Here is a 21209-nt window from a genome sequence, read left to right as displayed (position 1 = left end):
GGCTGTCTTGTTTTCTCTGTGGGCGCTCTTTGTGATCTCTGCTGCTCGGTTGGAAACACCGGATTGACCACATTTCTCAGCATCTCGCCTCTAGCCACACCTCTACACCATTTTCGAACAACACTACATAAAACTGTAAAACGACTAATTTTTATTTGACCATCACTATACAGATCGTGAGTATTATATTTATACGGGTTAGGCAAAAACCTACATCTTACTATGATGTCAACCATAACAATTTGGCCTGTTAAAATTTTTCAATTTTGTAACTACGTAGTTCCTGAGGTATTTTATACCTCAATTTTCTTTCAGTATCTTCTTTTAGGGCATATAATTTGTAATATAGTGAACATATATACTTTTTTATTTTTGCGTTATTTCAATGCAGTGGAAATGGAAGAACATTTCCAATAACAAAAATAAAATGAAGAGCGAAACAAAATTCAATTCGAACTAAAAGTGGGGCCTTGTGTAAGCTAGGCCATATGTCAAGTGACAATGGTAAATATGTCTAAGGTTATATATCTTACTTTTCAGGAACTGGAAGTCTCTAGGAAACAGCATTGGACATTTTCTTGTATATCTGTTGTGGCACAATAGAAATATAGAAGCGAAGGCGACCACTGACTGAAGTGAAATTCATTAAGTTTCTTGATAATACCTACTCTCTCTGCATATGCACGAACGCAACATGGTAACAAAATTTACAGAGGGAAAATGGGAAGATTGTTGTTGTTGTTGTTGTGGTCTTCAGTCCTGAGACTGGTTTGATGCAGCTCTCCATGCTACTCTATCCTGTGCAAGCTTTTTCATCTCCCAATACCTACTGCAACCTACATCCTTCTGAATCTGCTTAGTGTATTCATCTCTTGGTCTCCCCCTACGATTTTTACCCTCCACGCTGCCCTCCAATACTAAATTGGTGATCCCTTGATGCCTCAGAGCATGTCCTACCAACCGATCCCTTCTTCTGGTCAAGTTGTGCCACAAACTTCTCTTCTCCCCAATCCTATTCAATACTTCCTCATTAGTTATGTGATCTACCCATCTAATCTTCAGCATTCTTCTGTAGCACCACATTTCGAAAGCTTCTATTCTCTTCTTGTCCAAACTATTTATCGTCCACATTTCACTTCCATACATGGCTACACTCCATACAAATACTTTCAGAAATGACTTCCTGACACTTAAATCAATACTGGATATTAACAAATTTCTCTTCTTCAGAAACGCTTTCCTTGCCATTGTCAGCCTACATTTTATATCCCCTCTACTTCGACCATCATCAGTTATTTTGCTCCCCAAATAGCAAAACTCCTTTACTACTTTAAGTGCCTCATTTCCTAATCTAATTCCCTCAGCATCACCCGACTTAATTAGACTACATTCCATTATCCTTGTTTTGCTTTTGTTGATGTTCATCTTATATCCTCCTTTCAAGACACTGTCCATTCCATTCAACTGCTCTTCCAAGTCCTTTGCTGTCTGACAGAATTACAATGTCATCGGCGAACCTCAAAGTTTTTATTTCTTCTCCAAGAATTTTAATACCTACTCCGATTTTTTCTTTTGTTTCCTTTACTGCTTGCTCAATATACAGATTGAACAACATCGGGGAGAGGCTACAACCCTGTCTCACTCCCTTCCCAACCACTGCTTCGCTTTCATGCCCCTCGACTCTTATAACTATCTGTTTTCTGTACAAATTGTAAATAGCCTTTCGCTCCCTGTATTTTACCCCTGCCACCTTTAGAATTTGAAAGAGTATTCCAGTCAACATTGTCAAAAGCTTTCTCTAAGTCTACAAATGCTAGAAACGTAGGTTTGCCTTTCCTTAATCTTTCTTCTAAGATAAGTCGTAAGGTCAGTATTGCCTCACGTGTTCCAGTGTTTCTACGGAATCCAAACTGATCTTCCCCGAGGTTGGCTTCTACTAGTTTTTCCATTTGTCTGTAAAGAATTCGTGTTAGTATTTTGCAGCTGTGACTTATTAAGCTGATAGTTCGGTAATTTTCACATCTGTCAACACCTGCTTTCTTTGGGATTGGAATTATTATATTCTTCTTGAGGTCTGAGGGTATTTCGCCTGTTTCATACATCTTGCTCACCAGATGGTAGAGTTTTGTCAGGACTGGCTCTCCCACGGCCGTCAGTAGTTCCAATGGAATATTGTCTACTCCGGGGGCCTTGTTTCGACTCAGGTCTTTCAGTGCTCTGTCAAACTCTTCACGCAGTATCGTATCTCCAATTTCATCTTCATCTACATCCTTTTCCATTTCCATAATATTGTCCTCAAGTACATCGCCCTTGTATAGACCCTCTATATACTCCTTCCACCTTTCTGCTTTCCCTTCTTTGCTTAGAACTGGGTTTCCATCTGAACTCTTGATATTCATACAAGTCGTTCTCTTATCTCCAAAGGTCTCTTTAATTTTCCTGTAGGCTCTTGCTTTCAGCCGTTCACAGTACCAGCACAGCAAGGCCGTTTTGGTTATTGTTACAAGGCCAGATCAGTCAATCATCCAGACTGTTGCCCTTGCAACTACTGAAAAGGCTGCTGCCCCTCTTCAGGAACCACACGTTTGTCTGGCCTCTCAACAGATACCCCTCCGTTGTGGTTGCACCTACGGTACGGCTATCTGTATCGCTGAGGCACGCAAGCCTCCCCACCAACGGCAAGGTCCATGGTTCATGGGGGGGAATTGGAAGATATGATTTAACAATAGAACATACAAGTACGTGCATATGTTAACTCTTCATTACATCTGTAGCGTTGTGTCGACTGACGAATTAGACCTGCCTGATGCTAAATTCCAGTTGTGAAATGATCTTGCCAAATTCCAGTATGGGTGCTGAAATTACAAGCTGGAATATTTTCAGTCTCGGGAACTCTACGGAAAAGAATAGAAACGATCTGAAAAGTAACTGAGACCATAGAAATAGGTAGGTAGTCTGTGTGTTAGTGACTTGTGTGGTTTGGTAGTTTCTTACCCTAAGTTGTACAATCCTGGATCTGTCTGTGCTACAAAGTGCCACAAGAAGAAAGTCTATCCTGGAGGCAGAGTTACGTATATCCGGTAAGCTGTCATCTGAATCACCCATGTCATCAGTGGTGCTGCTTATGTAGGATCACATACACGGTGCTCATGAATCATACAGTGACCTGGTGGTATGATCATGTCCCAGGTCTTCTGTTTTCCACCACACAGTCATGTTGCCACAGCCTAAAAGCAGCATCTACGGCTTTTCAGTGTCCGAGTTGCTATCGAGTTTAGCTTTCTCATGTGCCTGTTGTTGATATTGTGGTCGTTTAAAACTACTATTGATATCTCGACTCATTTGTGAGTACAGTATGACAAATGATCCATATTGCCTCAACGTTAAAGACCTTTCTTGTCATGTAATTTGTTTACCACTTCATCGGCTGTTCTCATATATCTTTATTATCTGTTTCATGGTATATAAATATTTGTTTGATTAGTTTTTGTGCTGAAATAAGAAACTTGCCTAGAAATAATCTTAATAATGACCTTTGCCCTCATAATTTAGATTTTTTGAACCTGAGAAACCTATTCTAAAATTTCATTTCTAATATTACCTTTCTCCATATTTTTGTTTATCATGAATTATATTCTCTCTAGTCTTATGAATTTGCTTTTTCATTGCTCTTTTCCTCCTTTATTTTCCATAAACATAAAAATCACTAACTTTTTATAAATTCTCTAAGACAGATGGTTCAATTATCAGCTACTTATGTGTAACCACTATCTTAAAAAGGAAAAAGTCGAATCAGAGCATTTTTCCTCTACCGACAATGAGTATAGTAATCTATGTTGATGGAATTTATGCTTTATTATAGATGTGACATTTATTTTGTGCTGCTATAAAATTAAATTATTTATATGTTTTTCATTACTTTTGTCCATATAATGTAGCGAAAGAGTATTAGTGCCCTTTTCAGTTCATATTATAGTATTTTACTTTTTATGTCACTTGTTAAAAATGAAAATGTGCACTCAGGTGTAAATTAGTTTATAATGAATGTGTGACGCTGGCAATTGGGGTGAAATTGGGTGCCACTGACATCAAAAACTGCTGACCCCTGGCCTTTCTTCGTGTATCGACACCTTGCCATTGAAGTTCGCCTTTACACTACTACAGTGAACTTAAGTAACGATGAAGAACGAGCGGCTGAATTGGAATTCATGTCGTTTATTCTTGCTACCAGTTTTGACACCAAATGGAGTCATCTTCGGGCTTCAAGCGTAAAATGCTATTCACAACCCTTCGTGTGTTGTGAATGGCAAGTTACTCTTGGGGCCTGAGGATGACTAGATATCAAGCGAACTGGTAGCCAGATTAAACGACATCGATTCCAACACAGCCGCAGGATTTTCTACTATTCAAGTACTTCATGTCCGTCTGAAGTGATGGGTTACCAGCGACATTACAGACTAAGTTCGTAGGTATCTTTGTATCGAAGTTCAAAATTATGGCCGGAGTAATACTTTTTCCGTTGCTTAGTGTGGATTTAGTTCAGTCACGTATTTATGTTGTATGAGAAATTTTGCACAAGCCATAGAGGCTCTTCTTTCTGTTAGTGCCTTCTACTGTTTATCCAGTTCATGTAACCACTTGAAAATAACCTAAGGTCTAAACTGTTCCAGTGGATACTGTAATAAATAGCACTGTCTATGGCCAAATTCGTACGACACTGATGCTACAACAAATGTTTAATGGGAAGTTTACCACCTGTGAAGTGCAAGCACACCAGCAGTGTGAGCAAGTAACAAGTCAGGAATGGAGATTAAAACGTTTTGTAATTAACTGTGGCATATTGTTTTTATCCAGTTGCACAGGAAATCAGACAACGCTGTTAACAAGCGATGGGAAGAAATAAGGAAGTGTAACTAAAGAAGGTGAAGAAATTCTACGAGACAAAAAGCTAACTAAGAAAAATTGGATCAATGAGACATGTGAACAAGCTGTGAAGGCCAGGAAGAGAGCAAGGGTGGTACACATCCTGGACAGAATGCACGGAACAGGAAGCACTCAAAACCTCACGAATAGAAACGAATGGGATTCTGAGAACAGAAAAAAGTTCATGAACAATATGACTGATGAAATCGAAAAGGCAAATATAGTTTCAGACAGCAGGAAAATGTTCCAGATGTTTGAACATGCGAGGAATGGTCAGAGAAACGAAACTTCAGTTATTGATAAGAATGGGAATATGCTAACATACCAAGAAAAAATTCTTAATAGGTGTAGAGAATATTTTGGAGAGTTATTAAACGCTGCTGAAGATACAGGTAGTGCCTTTACACATGACAACAATTCAAAGGTTCAAGGAGAAACCGCGAACATAACTCAAGATGGAGGAACAGCAATGAGGGAACAGAAGGATAATAAGGTACCAGGAAAAAGATACGGTAACGGCAGAGATGTTGAAGGCGGGTGTGGAAACCCCAGAGGGGGTGGAAATCAGCCACCATCATCCCACTGCATCAAAAGAACAGTAAGAGATTGTACGAAGTACAGGTGCATTTCTCTCTGAAGTGTACCTTATAAAGTTTTATATTTAATATTTGAGAAACTCATGCCATTTGCAAAATATGTTTTAGGATATTACGATACAGGCTTCCAGGAAGGAGTATCGACCATCAATCGATATTTCACCACGTGACAGATCTGGGGGAAGTGCTTGGGGCCTCAACAATCTGAGAAATCCACAAATGTTACCAGAAACAAAGGATTGTGACAGTATCCTTAGGTTCAGTATGTACAACATCCTGAGAGAGCTTGGTATACCCATTACGTTAATAAATGTGGTCAAGGTGCGCACAGTAGAGATGAAAGCCAAAGTCAAATACCAAGGGGAGCTGTCCAAGGAGTTCCAGATCAGAACAGGTGAGACATGGTGATATTTCACTACTATTATTCGACCTGGTCTCCCAGAAAGTAATCCGAGAAATGAAAAGAGGGAACAAAGGGGTGACACTAAATGGTGGGACAGATTTCTTGGATTATGCAGACGACAGCGCAGTTCTAGTAGTATCAGTGGAAGAGACAGCACAAACTATAGAGGACCTAGAGCACAAGGTACAAGAAAGTTCGGGGTACAGATTAATACGGGAAAGACTGAGGTCATGGAGGTATAAATAGAAGCCCATAATGACATCCCATTACAGGCAGGGATATCTATATTTGCTGAAGTGGAAAATCTTTAATACCTCGGGACACGGTTCAACAGGCGAAATAATTTGAAACGGGGAAAAAACCGAAGTATTGTGAATGGGTCTAAAACTGATTTCAGTATAAAGCAGATAATATCATTTAAGGATGTCACTTAAGACCGAACTGAAGACCTACTATGCCATTAAAGTGCCGGTATTATTGTATGGGACCTAAGCCTGAAGCCCAACAAGGAAGAATGAAGAAACCTTGGGTCTTTGAAAGAATAGTTATGATAACGGGCTTTAGTCCAGTCCATGAAGGGTGTGTAATATCCCTTCGCCCTGGTAGCTACTGGATGTGAACGGATCGGTTCAACAACCTTGCTATTGTTATTGGTTTAATGTTAGTATATATCGCGAGGTGGTGCGTTTCGTCTGCATGAGCGACTGTTACTCCTTTACTCCGCATTGCTCCATGGCGAAAAAAGAAAGTAAGAAAATCGGAATGTGAGAGGACTCTCACCAACCCATACACCCGAGGGAGGACTCGAACCTCCGACATGGGGGAGAGTTCGGACTGTGACAAGGCGGCCTCGGCTACCCAGTCTTTATGTGGAGTCCAGTAACGGCCAGAATACAGTCCGTTGCATTTAATAAGTAATCCGTCATATTTAATTTTCATCGAAAGATTCTGTGATGGACTATTATGTACTACAAACTAGTATAGGACTTTGAACATTTCGTGGTCGATGTTTTCTGTAGTACCTGCTTCAATAAACGGTCAAAAGCACAGAGAAAGTTTTCCCTGCTTTAAGATTCAATTCACTCGCAGACGATCATCAAATAACGAAATGGGAATGATTGTGTTCCAATTCGAGAAGATCCTATAGAAGTTCTATCTCACATTACAGCACAAGAGTGACTTTTCAACGTATACGAAATGACGTATGCTCTGGGGATAGTAGACACCGATCGTAAGGATGTTCCTCACAGACATACGAACAGGGCCACTGCACGCACTAGTTCAGTAACATCGAGATTAATATTACCAGCTTGAAAACAATTTCTTTCTTGCTGTAGCAGAAGTAGTTGTTTGCTTCGCGAATTACACATTTGTAATGGCTGACGACCGCGGCTGTCCCTGCTGCTCCTTATCCATTACCCAGTCGTCAAATTTTTGCTTGAACTGCTGGGTTCTCTCTTGGAACTTTTCTTCCATTCGCCCTTCACATCCGGACGCTAATTGCGTGTTCGTCTTCGAAGGAAAAATTATGAAAACGATTTTTGAGCCTGTCCACGAAAGGAGCTCGTGGAAACACACAAATCCAAGGATTTTATGAGCTGATGCAACCGAAGATTGTTCAAAAACAAAGCGCGAAGAGTAATATTGGCAGGCCACATTGCTAGGAGACAAGGCACCTCTAGAGCAAAAGCCGTGCTTATGGGAAGACCTGACGGTACTCGTCCAATCTGAAGACTCAAAGTGATGGATGAGCTACATGAAGACCTGTGCCAGCTGTGAGTCATAACAAATGGATCCAAACTGCACAAGGTCGTCATCTATGGAGGAACACTGAGGTCTGTACATCACCTACAGGGTTCTCGAGCGCCGAATTGACGATGATGCGAGGTAAGCAACAATGGTGCCGGAACAGGTTGCACAATACTGTATAGTTTATTAAGAAACTAATTTTCCAAAAAAAACCTGCAAGCTGTAGGACATTTTATCTGGAAAATTGTGAGGCTTGTGACAAATAGAAGTAAAAGCTATGACAAATGAACGGGGCGGTAGTCTAAATGTCTGCAGGACACACGTTTCGTAACTCAGTTCGTGGCTTCAAGCTATTCCTATGTTTGCAGATCTGAGAAAGTAGTGGAGTGTGCAGGAGAGTGGAGAAAATCGTTTACCGACAAGTTTAAATTCAACGAAGTGCGACTCCTCGACAGATGTTAGATGATGTTGTATTTGAGGATGCTCTTCATGCTATTAATTACTTTATGAACGAAGTGAGTGATGTCAATGAATGGGATATAGTAACGTTTGACAGGCTCAAAGGTCAAGAAACAGTGACAGTAATGTACCCCGTCAAAACTTTAATTTTATGGTGAAGTGACTTCCATGAATATGACCTTCATTAACAACGACCTATGAGAGGCATTAAGCCATTCGCAGCGTTTTGCTTCTCATTTCTAACACGAAAATGGAAGTCATCATTTGATTAAGTCAAGTTTGAACTTATCGAGCTGTTTCATGCATGCGAGTTACGAGTTTAACGACAGCGACTGTAAGGATCAAGCGACCTACCGAAGTTCTCTATATTGTAATTGGGTTCTGTGTATCTAATGGCAGATTACCTGTGTGAGATGACGTTTTGAAAAGGAATCTTTTAGAAATGCCCACCTGTGTTTCACTCTATATACCATGGTGGCGACTGATGACTACCTCACCGACAGTTGGAAGGAGATGTTGGCAGGACGTCGCGCGTATGCCGCCGGCCCACATCGTTTGGACTGAAGTAATACCCTGGCACCCGAAGAGAACTTTCCAATGCACGAGTCCAGCAGAACACTGAAACTGACTTTGCCAATTTACTCCTAGGCAAAGGGCTTTCTGCTGAGTGCACTGTACCTTGCTCGAAGTTCTGAGGACAGGTGGAAAGGGTATCCATTTGAGAAGATCGCCATATATCTCCCGAAAGCAACCAAAATTTACCACCAGATGGAGGCACCTGCTCATACAGCATTTTGGTCTGAAGATGAACACAGGCGTGGTCAAAAGCGGTTAGCAAAGTAACTAAATTTGTTCGGAGCCCCTCAGCAACGTTCGCTAAGGAGTAGAAATCATAAATTTGATTTCAACACTTTCTGACGGGAGGAAGTTTGAAGTTTTTCTTAATTCGGCCACGAGAATTCACCCGCAGCCCTGGTTGCAACAATTCTAATTCTCCCTTCCTCCGACGTGGCCAAGTGCACACAAAATTGAATACATGTGCTGTTACCTCGAAGGTTAGCCAGCAGTGCATATGAGGTCAATTGCACGCAATTGCAACTCAGTCAGGGAATTTCGACAACGTTTTCTTTCAATTCATAGGTCAGTAGCAGCCCAAAGTCCAGTAAAACACGGACTAATCACGCTACCAGAACTCAACCGGTCGAAATTCTCCAGCCCTGTGCAGATGTTCGAACACATGCTGCAGGCGAATGAGTAGACGATCCACATGGGCCTTGGGAAATTCTCATTTGTCTGCGAAAATTTCCCATGCGACGTTGGGGCGACGTTGGGGCGACGTTGGGGCGACGTTGGGGCGACGTTGGGGCGACGTTGGGGCGACGTTGGGGCGACGTTGGGGCGACGTTGGGGCGACGTTGGGGCGACGTTGGGGCGACGTTGGGGCGACGTTGGGGCGACGTTGGGGCGACGTTGGGGCGACGTTGGGGCGACGTTGGGGCGACGTTGGGGCGACGTTGGGGCGACGTTGGGGCGACGTTGGGGCGACGTTGGGGCGACGTTGGGGCGACGTTGGGGCGACGTTGGGGCGACGTTGGGGCGACGTTGGGGCGACGTTGGGGCGACGTTGGGGCGACGTTGGGGCGACGTTGGGGCGACGTTGGGGCGACGTTGGGGCGACGTTGGGGCGACGTTGGGGCGACGTTGGGGCGACGTTGGGGCGACGTTGGGGCGACGTTGGGGCGACGTTGGGGCGACGTTGGGGCGACGTTGGGGCGACGTTGGGGCGACGTTGGGGCGACGTTGGGGCGACGTTGGGGCGACGTTGGGGCGACGTTGGGGCGACGTTGGGGCGACGTTGGGGCGACGTTGGGGCGACGTTGGGGCGACGTTGGGGCGACGTTGGGGCGACGTTGGGGCGACGTTGGGGCGACGTTGGGGCGACGTTGGGGCGACGTTGGGGCGACGTTGGGGCGACGTTGGGGCGACGTTGGGGCGACGTTGGGGCGACGTTGGGGCGACGTTGGGGCGACGTTGGGGCGACGTTGGGGCGACGTTGGGGCGACGTTGGGGCGACGTTGGGGCGACGTTGGGGCGACGTTGGGGCGACGTTGGGGCGACGTTGGGGCGACGTTGGGGCGACGTTGGGGCGACGTTGGGGCGACGTTGGGGCGACGTTGGGGCGACGTTGGGGCGACGTTGGGGCGACGTTGGGGCGACGTTGGGGCGACGTTGGGGCGACGTTGGGGCGACGTTGGGGCGACGTTGGGGCGACGTTGGGGCGACGTTGGGGCGACGTTGGGGCGACGTTGGGGCGACGTTGGGGCGACGTTGGGGCGACGTTGGGGCGACGTTGGGGCGACGTTGGGGCGACGTTGGGGCGACGTTGGGGCGACGTTGGGGCGACGTTGGGGCGACGTTGGGGCGACGTTGGGGCGACGTTGGGGCGACGTTGGGGCGACGTTGGGGCGACGTTGGGGCGACGTTGGGGCGACGTTGGGGCGACGTTGGGGCGACGTTGGGGCGACGTTGGGGCGACGTTGGGGCGACGTTGGGGCGACGTTGGGGCGACGTTGGGGCGACGTTGGGGCGACGTTGGGGCGACGTTGGGGCGACGTTGGGGCGACGTTGGGGCGACGTTGGGGCGACGTTGGGGCGACGTTGGGGCGACGTTGGGGCGACGTTGGGGCGACGTTGGGGCGACGTTGGGGCGACGTTGGGGCGACGTTGGGGCGACGTTGGGGCGACGTTGGGGCGACGTTGGGGCGACGTTGGGGCGACGTTGGGGCGACGTTGGGGCGACGTTGGGGCGACGTTGGGGCGACGTTGGGGCGACGTTGGGGCGACGTTGGGGCGACGTTGGGGCGACGTTGGGGCGACGTTGGGGCGACGTTGGGGCGACGTTGGGGCGACGTTGGGGCGACGTTGGGGCGACGTTGGGGCGACGTTGGGGCGACGTTGGGGCGACGTTGGGGCGACGTTGGGGCGACGTTGGGGCGACGTTGGGGCGACGTTGGGGCGACGTTGGGGCGACGTTGGGGCGACGTTGGGGCGACGTTGGGGCGACGTTGGGGCGACGTTGGGGCGACGTTGGGGCGACGTTGGGGCGACGTTGGGGCGACGTTGGGGCGACGTTGGGGCGACGTTGGGGCGACGTTGGGGCGACGTTGGGGCGACGTTGGGGCGACGTTGGGGCGACGTTGGGGCGACGTTGGGGCGACGTTGGGGCGACGTTGGGGCGACGTTGGGGCGACGTTGGGGCGACGTTGGGGCGACGTTGGGGCGACGTTGGGGCGACGTTGGGGCGACGTTGGGGCGACGTTGGGGCGACGTTGGGGCGACGTTGGGGCGACGTTGGGGCGACGTTGGGGCGACGTTGGGGCGACGTTGGGGCGACGTTGGGGCGACGTTGGGGCGACGTTGGGGCGACGTTGGGGCGACGTTGGGGCGACGTTGGGGCGACGTTGGGGCGACGTTGGGGCGACGTTGGGGCGACGTTGGGGCGACGTTGGGGCGACGTTGGGGCGACGTTGGGGCGACGTTGGGGCGACGTTGGGGCGACGTTGGGGCGACGTTGGGGCGACGTTGGGGCGACGTTGGGGCGACGTTGGGGCGACGTTGGGGCGACGTTGGGGCGACGTTGGGGCGACGTTGGGGCGACGTTGGGGCGACGTTGGGGCGACGTTGGGGCGACGTTGGGGCGACGTTGGGGCGACGTTGGGGCGACGTTGGGGCGACGTTGGGGCGACGTTGGGGCGACGTTGGGGCGACGTTGGGGCGACGTTGGGGCGACGTTGGGGCGACGTTGGGGCGACGTTGGGGCGACGTTGGGGCGACGTTGGGGCGACGTTGGGGCGACGTTGGGGCGACGTTGGGGCGACGTTGGGGCGACGTTGGGGCGACGTTGGGGCGACGTTGGGGCGACGTTGGGGCGACGTTGGGGCGACGTTGGGGCGACGTTGGGGCGACGTTGGGGCGACGTTGGGGCGACGTTGGGGCGACGTTGGGGCGACGTTGGGGCGACGTTGGGGCGACGTTGGGGCGACGTTGGGGCGACGTTGGGGCGACGTTGGGGCGACGTTGGGGCGACGTTGGGGCGACGTTGGGGCGACGTTGGGGCGACGTTGGGGCGACGTTGGGGCGACGTTGGGGCGACGTTGGGGCGACGTTGGGGCGACGTTGGGGCGACGTTGGGGCGACGTTGGGGCGACGTTGGGGCGACGTTGGGGCGACGTTGGGGCGACGTTGGGGCGACGTTGGGGCGACGTTGGGGCGACGTTGGGGCGACGTTGGGGCGACGTTGGGGCGACGTTGGGGCGACGTTGGGGCGACGTTGGGGCGACGTTGGGGCGACGTTGGGGCGACGTTGGGGCGACGTTGGGGCGACGTTGGGGCGACGTTGGGGCGACGTTGGGGCGACGTTGGGGCGACGTTGGGGCGACGTTGGGGCGACGTTGGGGCGACGTTGGGGCGACGTTGGGGCGACGTTGGGGCGACGTTGGGGCGACGTTGGGGCGACGTTGGGGCGACGTTGGGGCGACGTTGGGGCGACGTTGGGGCGACGTTGGGGCGACGTTGGGGCGACGTTGGGGCGACGTTGGGGCGACGTTGGGGCGACGTTGGGGCGACGTTGGGGCGACGTTGGGGCGACGTTGGGGCGACGTTGGGGCGACGTTGGGGCGACGTTGGGGCGACGTTGGGGCGACGTTGGGGCGACGTTGGGGCGACGTTGGGGCGACGTTGGGGCGACGTTGGGGCGACGTTGGGGCGACGTTGGGGCGACGTTGGGGCGATGTTGGGGCGATGTAAGGACGACAAAGGGTTTCGAGCAGAGCCACAGCCGTCGGAGCAAATGGCACTCACGATGTAACGGGACACCCGGGTGACACGGAGCGAGCGATTGTTAGCAGCGTCGCTGCTCTTCACGGAACTCTGGTGGAGCAAATGATGCCAGTGGTCGCCGATCGCAGAGAGGGAATCTGAGACACCCCGGAGGGGTAGAGATATGGAAATGAGCAGCGACGGCAGACTAAGGAACGATAGTTATGACCAGCCCTTGCATGATTATCGACCAAGCAATGGCAAGGGAGCTATGAATAGTGTGGGTGGTCCGCCAGTTGGCCTAGAAATCCGTTCAGCAAACCCCGGACACAATCCGCCTAATGCCCCTAATCAAATGGAACAATGACAGTTGACTGATGCAGAATGCATCGACCTACAGAGGACCAGTGCTATTGTCGATATTTGAATACATTTGATTGAGGAGGACGGATATTAGGGAAGATTTGTTGAGGGAGGGCCACTATTTCTGTGCCAGCAGTAAGCCCAGTCTTTTGTTTCCATTCGAGGAGTTAGAATCGATATGGACAGCCCCTTTTCGTGAGGCAGAGTGTGTAAGGTGTGAAGAGACAGGGAGCAGGCTGACTTTCCAGGTGAGAGGGGTCACAGTCAGTGGCGCGATGTAAGGAAAAAGTGTCAAGATACAGGAACGAGTCAAGGTCATGAGTAAGTTCAATTTGTTGTGTTGCCAATATGAGCATGGCCATGATATTGGGGACTGACTTAATGAATGCACACTGCGCCGTAATTGACGTGGCTGGAGGTGTTATGACTTGTTGTCAGGAGCAACCCTGTCAGACTAATTTTTGAGGAATGTCTTTTGTCCAAGGAGTCTGAGGTGAGCTGTCAAATTGCACCTTAGAACTGAGCCGCGACCTGGGCAGGTGGTTTTTGTCAATCTTATTTGTGACCTGGACTCACAGTCTGGAGAGCATGAGAGGAACGCTGTTTTCACGAGCATTGTGAACAGATTTTTTTTTTTTTTTTTTGTTTGGGGTTTTAGGGCGCAAAACTTCTATGGTCATTAGCGCCCAGCCCGTGACGTAGAAAACAGGAAAAAAACGAAATTTAAAATCAGCAGCAATGGGAACAAAGTCATAAAATTTGAGAAACTAAAGGCAGAAGGAATGCTTAAAAATCCACTATAGAAAGGGGTTGGTTGTCCCCCAAAAAAAAGGCTTCAAATGACTGACGTCATTTCACTGTCACTAATAAACTGTAGAACGCGGTCAGCTGAGCGCGTGTCATCTGCTAAAATCGACGAGAGATCAGGCGATAGCTGTAGATGGGAGCGTAACGGATTAAAATAGGGGCATTCAATTAAAAGGTGTCTGACCGTCCACGGCTGAGAGCAGTGGGGACAGAGTGGGGGAGGATCACCGCTTAAAAGATGTCTATGACTAAAAAGACAGTGCCCTATCCGGAGTCTAGCTAAAATTACCTCCTCCCGACGACGCGATCGGGAGGAAGAGGCCCATGCGCAAGGAAGGGCTTTCACTTCCCGCAATTTATTATGGGGAAGTGTTGACCAATGCGCATGCCATAAATGAGCAACTTGGCGACATAAACCGCTCCGTAGGTCGGTAAACGGAAGAGACTGAATAGCTGGCCGAGGAAGAGAGACTGCAGCCTTGGCCGCTATATCGGCCGCCTCATTTCCACAGATACCAGCGTGTCCTGGGAGCCAGAGGAACGCCACTGAGACGCCCCCCAGGTGGAGCAAGCGCAGACAGTCCTGAATCCGGTGGACCAGAGGGTGCACAGGGTAAAGAGCTTGGAGACTGAGGAGAGAGCTGAGAGAATCTGAGCAGATTACGTACTGTATCCGCTGATGGCGGCGGATGTAGTGGACAGCCTGGAGAATAGCGTAAAGCTCTGCAGTATAAACCGAACACTGGTCGGGAAGCCGAAAGTGATTTGGGGTGTCGCCAACAATATAGGCACCCCCTACACCTAACGATGTTTTCGAGCCATCGGTATAAATAAATGTGGCTTCCGTCATTTGTGCACATAGAGCAGCAAATGCCCGACGGTAAACAAGTGTAGGGGTACCATCCTTGGGAAATTGACATAGGCCTCTGAGCAAGTCGATCCGGGGACGGAGCCAAGGCGGTGCTGTACCCCAAGTTGTCAAGAAGGTTTTAGGAAAGCGGAAGGAAAGGGAATGGAGCAGTTGGCGGAAGCGGACTCCCGGGGGTAGTAGGGAGGAGGAGCGGCCTGCATACCCGACATCAAGGGAGGCGTCGAAAAAAAGGTCATGGGCTGGATTAGCAGGCATGGAAGACAAATGGCTAGCATAACGACTCAGAAGGACTGCCCGCCGGTTGGATAGCGGAGGTTCAGCAGTCTCAGCATAAAGGCTTTCCACAGGGCTGGTGTAAAAAGCTCCAGACACTAAACGTAATCCACGGTGGTGGATAGAGTCGAGACGCCGAAGAATAGACGGCCGAGCAGAGGAGTAGACTATGCTTCCATAATCCAATTTCGAGCGCACTAAGGCGCGATAGAGGCGGAGAAGGACCACTCGGTCCGCTCCCCAAGAGGTGCCATTCAGGACACGGAGGGTGTTAAGGGAACGCAGACAGCGAGCCGAAAGATAGGAAACGTGGGAGGACCAGCACAGTTTTCTGTCAAACATAAGACCCAAGAATTTAGCGACGTCGGAAAACGGAAGGTTGACAGGACCTAGATGTAAGGAGGGCGGAAGAAACTCCTTACGTCGCCAAAAATTAACACAAACGGTCTTACTGGGTGAGAAACGGAAGCCGGTATCGATGCTCCACGAGTGGAGGCGATCGAGACATCCTTGAAGACGTCTTTCAAGAAGGCTGGTCCGTTGAGAGCTGTAGTAGATCGCAAAATCGTCCACAAAGAGGGAGCCCGAGACATCAGGAAGGAGACAATCCATAATTGGATTAATGGCAATGGCAAACAGTACAACACTCAGCACGGAGCCCTGGGGTACCCCGTTTTCTTGGGAGAAAGTACGGGATAGATTAGTGTTCACCCGCACCCTAAATGTGCGCTCTGCCACAAATTCGCGAAGAAAAAGGGGCAGCCGGCCTCGAAAGCCCCAAGAGAACAGTGTGCGGAGGATGCCTGTCCTCCAACAGGTATCGTATGCTCTCTCCAGATCAAAAAATATTGCTACCGTTTGGCGTTTCCGGAGGAAATTGTTCATGATATAAGTGGAGAGAGCAACAAGATGGTCAACGGCAGAACGATGTTGTCGGAATCCGCATTGGGCTGGTGTTAAAAGACTGCGGGATTCCAGCCACCAAGCTAAACGGTAATTCACCATACGCTCCAAAACCTTACAGACACTACTCGTGAGAGAAATGGGGCGATAGCTAGAGGGGAGATGTTTGTCCTTTCCAGGTTTCGGAACGGGAACGACAATAGCTTCCCGCCATCGCCTGGGAAAGGTACTGTCAGTCCAAATTCGATTATAAAGGCGAAGGAGGTAGCGCAGGCTATGGGTTGATAAATGCAGCAACATTTGGACATGGATACCATCCGGTCCTGGGGCGGAGGAACGAGAAGAAGAGAGTGCATGTTGGAGTTCGCGCATGGAGAAAACAGTATTGTAGCTTTCGCGATTTTGAGAGGAGAAAGCGAGATGTCGCACTTCTGCTGCACGTTTCTTCGGGAGAAACGCTGGCGGGTAATTTGAAGAGCTCGAAATCTCAGCAAAGTGCTGACCCAATGAGTTAGAAATTGCGACGGGGTCCACTAAGGTATCATGCGCGACAGTGAGCCCAGAGACCAGGGAGAAACTAGGCGCGCCTGAGAACCGTCGAAGCCGACTCCAAACTTCCGAGGAGGGAGTGAAGGTGTTAAATGAGCTAATAAAGAATTGCCAGCTTGCCTTCTTGCTATCGCGGATGACGCGACGGCATCGCGCACGGAGCTGCTTATATCGGATACAGTTGGCCAAAGTTGGATGGTGACGGAAAATGCGAAGAGCACGTCGCCGCTCACGTATTGCGTCACGGCATGCCTCGTTCCACCAAGGAACTGGGGGGCGCCGGGGCAAGTCGGAGGTGCGTGGTATTGAACGTTCGGCAGCTGTGAGAATAACGTCGGTAAAATGTGTGACCTCATCGTCGACGCTGGGAAAGCGACGGTCATCAAATGTCGCTAGAGACGAAAAAAGTGTCCAATCGGCTTGGGCAAACTTCCAGCGTCGCGAGCGCATATATGGCAGTTGAGGCTGCAGTCGAAGGACATATGGAAAGTGGTCACTCGAGTGTGTATCATCAAGGGCGAACCATTCGAAGCGCCGGGCTAGCGGAACAGTACCGACCGCAAGGTCCAAATGAGATAAATTTGCCGTGGAGGCAGACAAAAATGTGGGGAGCCCAGTGTTGAGGCAGACTAGATCCGCTTGGTGGAAGACGTCTAGCAATAGTGAGCCACGTGGACAAGGATGTGGAGATCCCCAAAGCGGGTGGTGGGCATTGAAGTCCCCAACCAGCAAATAGGGGGGTGGAAGCTGATCAAGAAGATGAAGGAGATCAGCTCGTGCCAGTGGTGTAGACGATGGAATGTATACCGTACATAGAGAGAACGTGTATCCAGAAAGGGAAAGACGGACGGCGACAGCTTGGAAGGAACTGTTTAAGGGGATTGGGTGATAATGGAGAGTATCATGGAGCAGAATCATGAGTCCTCCATGGGCTGGAGTGCCTTCAACAGAGGGGAGGTCATATCGGACGGACTGAAAATGAGGGAGAACAAAGCGGTCATGGGGACGCAGCTTTGTTTCCTGAAGACAGAAGATGACCGGCGAGTAGGATCGTAAGAGGATCGACAATTCATCCCGATTGGCGCGAATGCCGCGGATATTCCAGTGGATAATGGACATATGGTGAACAGAAAATGGAGAAACGTGACCAAGGGCGCTGTCAACTCAACGACTGCTCAGAGCTTGCGACCGACAGCATGGAATGGCATTCAGTCGAAGGCAGAAGATCCTGATCCATAGGTTGGTCAGGAGCAGCTCCTGCCACCAACGATTGGCCAGTTGACTGGCCACCAGCAGTGCGCCTCGGCGACACGGAAGATGGCCGAGGGCGATTTCCGCCAGGTGGTGCTGTAGTTGGGACACGCCTTGGCGGAGAAGGAGAGGAACTGTGTTTCTTCGTAGCCTTCTTGGAGGTATGATGTTTAGATGAAGGAGGAACCGATGGTTGTGAAGTTGCAGTACGTAAAAACTCTTCACGAGAATGCTCTTTTTTCGAAGACTTGGCGTCTGACTTTTGGGCTCGAGATTTAGCAGAACCCGACGAAGGGTGAGCCATAGAGTGGGCAGGCGAAAGTGGTGAGGTTGAACGGGCGATCTTTGCGCTGGCCGATCTGACGACCGTGGTACTAAATGTGAGGTCGCAAGTCTGCGTGGCCGCCTCCTTTGTTGGCCGAGGAGAAGCAAGGACAGTGCTGTATTTTCCTTTCTGAGGCACGGTGGGCTGTCGACTGGCGAGTAACTTTCGAGCAGCAAAGGTCGACACCTTTTCCTTCACTCTTATTTCCTGGATGAGCTTTTCATCCTTAAAAACGGGGCAATCTCGAGAGGAAGCAGCGTGGTCACCCATACAGTTGATGCAGTGAGGGGATGGAGGTGGACAAGCACCCTCATGGGCATCCTTGCCACACGTAACACATTTGGCCGGATTGGAACAGGACTGGCTGGTGTGATTGAACCGCTGACATCGATAGCAACGCGTAGGGTTTGGGACATAAGGGCGAACGGAAATTATCTCATAGCCTGCTTTGATTTTAGATGGGAGTTGAACTTTGTCAAATGTCAAGAAGACAGTGCGGGTTGGAATGATGTTCGAGTCAACCCTTTTCATAACCCGATGAACAGCGGTGACGCCCTGGTCAGACAGGTAGTGCTGAATTTCTTCGTCAGACAATCCATCGAGGGAGCGTGTATAAACGACTCCACGCGAGGAATTTAAGGTACGGTGCGGTTCCACCCGGACAGGGAAGGTGTGGAGCAGAGAAGTACGCAGCAATTTTTGAGCCTGGAGGGCACTGTGTGTTTCTAACAACAGGGTACCATTCCGTAATCTGGAACAAGACTTTACAGGACCCGCAATTGCGTCGACACCTTTCTGAATAATGAAAGGGTTGACCGTGGAAAAGTCGTGACCTTCGTCAGACCGAGAAACAACAAGGAACTGTGGCAACGATGGAAGAACCGTCTGTGGCTGAGACTCAGTGAACTTACGTTTGTGAGCAGACATAGTGGAAGGTGAGGAAACCATTGCGGAAGAATCCCCCATGATTACCGGCGTCTCCGATGGCGCGCTCCTCCCTTGTGGGGGCCCTCACCGAGGGCACACCCGCCTTAGGTGATTGTTCACACCTCAGGTCACACCTCCCGACAAACGGACGGAGGGACCAATCGGCACTTTCGGAAGGTATCAGCTCGGGTAATCACCCCTCCCTGGGCCTGGCCTTTACCAGGGGGTACGTACGTGTCCTACCTGTCTACCCGGGGCGGGGAATTACGCGTTACCCCGTCACCGGCTACGCATGGAAGTGCGTGGGTCGGCCTTCAGACACGCACAGGGAGGAAGAAAGAGAAAGGGGAAGGAAAGAAGAGGGGGTCTCAAACGCCGCAGCAGAGAAAAGGGTAAAGAGAAGAGGTAAGGAAAAGAGAAGGACAAAGGAAGGACAAAGGAAGGAAGAAGACATACAAGCAAGGAAGAAGAATGTGGTACATTTACAAGCGTCCGTCTCCGGACGTAGGCGCAAACCATACTCCCAGAGGGGGAGAAAGTGAAGGAAAGAACCAGAGGTGAGGGGGGGGGTGAAGACAGGGGATGGGGAAGGATGCGGAAAGGGAAGGTATGCAGCCCGGAAAGGAAGGAAGGCCACATTAGCTCGGGGCCCCGTGCTCGCTACGCACGTATCCACAAAAGAGTTGTGGATCCCCTGGGGGGATTGTGAACAGATGTATTGCCGGTGCGGGACCCACGGAAATTATTGAGTGGAACTGTGTCACTTTCTGAGAAGCCACGCCTGAGTACTTTCAGACTCACCTGGGGTAATCATTGGATTGTACTGCTTTACAGTGCGCGACCATCTACCGTTTTTTGTTAAACTCTAACCTATTCCACTGTTGTACAAAGTAGTGTGGAGGCCGAAATAAGTAGGAAGCTGGAACAGGGTGTAATACTGCGAGCAGGGAGTTCATATAACTCGCCGTTACTCGTTGTACAGAAGTGGGACAAATCCTTGCATTTGGTGCTGGACTAATCGCAAATAAATACGATTATTATGTCCGAGATGGATATGCCAGAAGGTGTGACTGTTTTACCATCAGTTGACCTCTGGTCAGCTACTGGCAAATAATGCTGAATTTGTCATGCAGGCAATACTCTGCATTCCTCTGCTATGGAAGTTGCTACCATTTTGAACGCCTCCATTTTGGGTTGTTTCTTCAGCCACTTTCGTAACAGGCCTGAATAGCATACTACCTGACGACTTGAAGGCATGCACAACTGTGTACGTGGACGTTCTTATTGCAGAGAAGTCATGGAGGAACACAACCGGGTTCTAAATCGATAGCTTGAGGTATTCGAGAAAGCAGGGGTAACAATCTGGACGAATCACAATTCGGGAGCGAACGTATAAAGTTTCTGGGTCATATTCTGTAAGCAGATGGGGTTCATCCAGACTGACAAAATTGCAGCGATTGCTGAGTGTGTGACTACTTCAAAGTGTGAGATTAGGGGTTATTTGGGACTCTGCAACTTCTAGAAAAATTTCACTGTTTTGTCAACCCCTCGTTTGTGTGCACTGACAAGTAAGAACACAATTTGGATGTGGGATAAACAAGCACAGAGCGATTTTGACTGGCTAAAAAGTGAACTGGTTAATATTCCATTGCTCACGCTCCCGGGTCTCAATCAGGAGTTTTGCCTGATGACAGCTCACTAAATGGGCTGGGAACGGTATTGTTCCAGACGGATGGTGGAAAGGACCCGTCTACCTGGGAAACTATTTCGTTCACCAGCCGTGTGCTCTGAGTGAACGGAACTACTCTGTCCCAGAGCTTTAAACCCTGGCCATGGTCTGGGCGTTCAAGAAATTCCGCTACTATTTGTTCGGGCGCAAGACTAGGGTGTACAGCGACCATAGAGCATTACAATTATTAATGAGTGCCAAGATTAATCGTCTTAGGCTAGGGCGGTGGACGGTATTTCTCCAGGAATACCATTTCACGATGG

Source organism: Schistocerca piceifrons, chromosome 10 (genome assembly GCF_021461385.2).
Source record: "Schistocerca piceifrons isolate TAMUIC-IGC-003096 chromosome 10, iqSchPice1.1, whole genome shotgun sequence".
NCBI classification, from domain to species: domain Eukaryota; kingdom Metazoa; phylum Arthropoda; class Insecta; order Orthoptera; family Acrididae; genus Schistocerca; species Schistocerca piceifrons.
Note: the sequence above shows the minus strand (reverse complement) of the source record.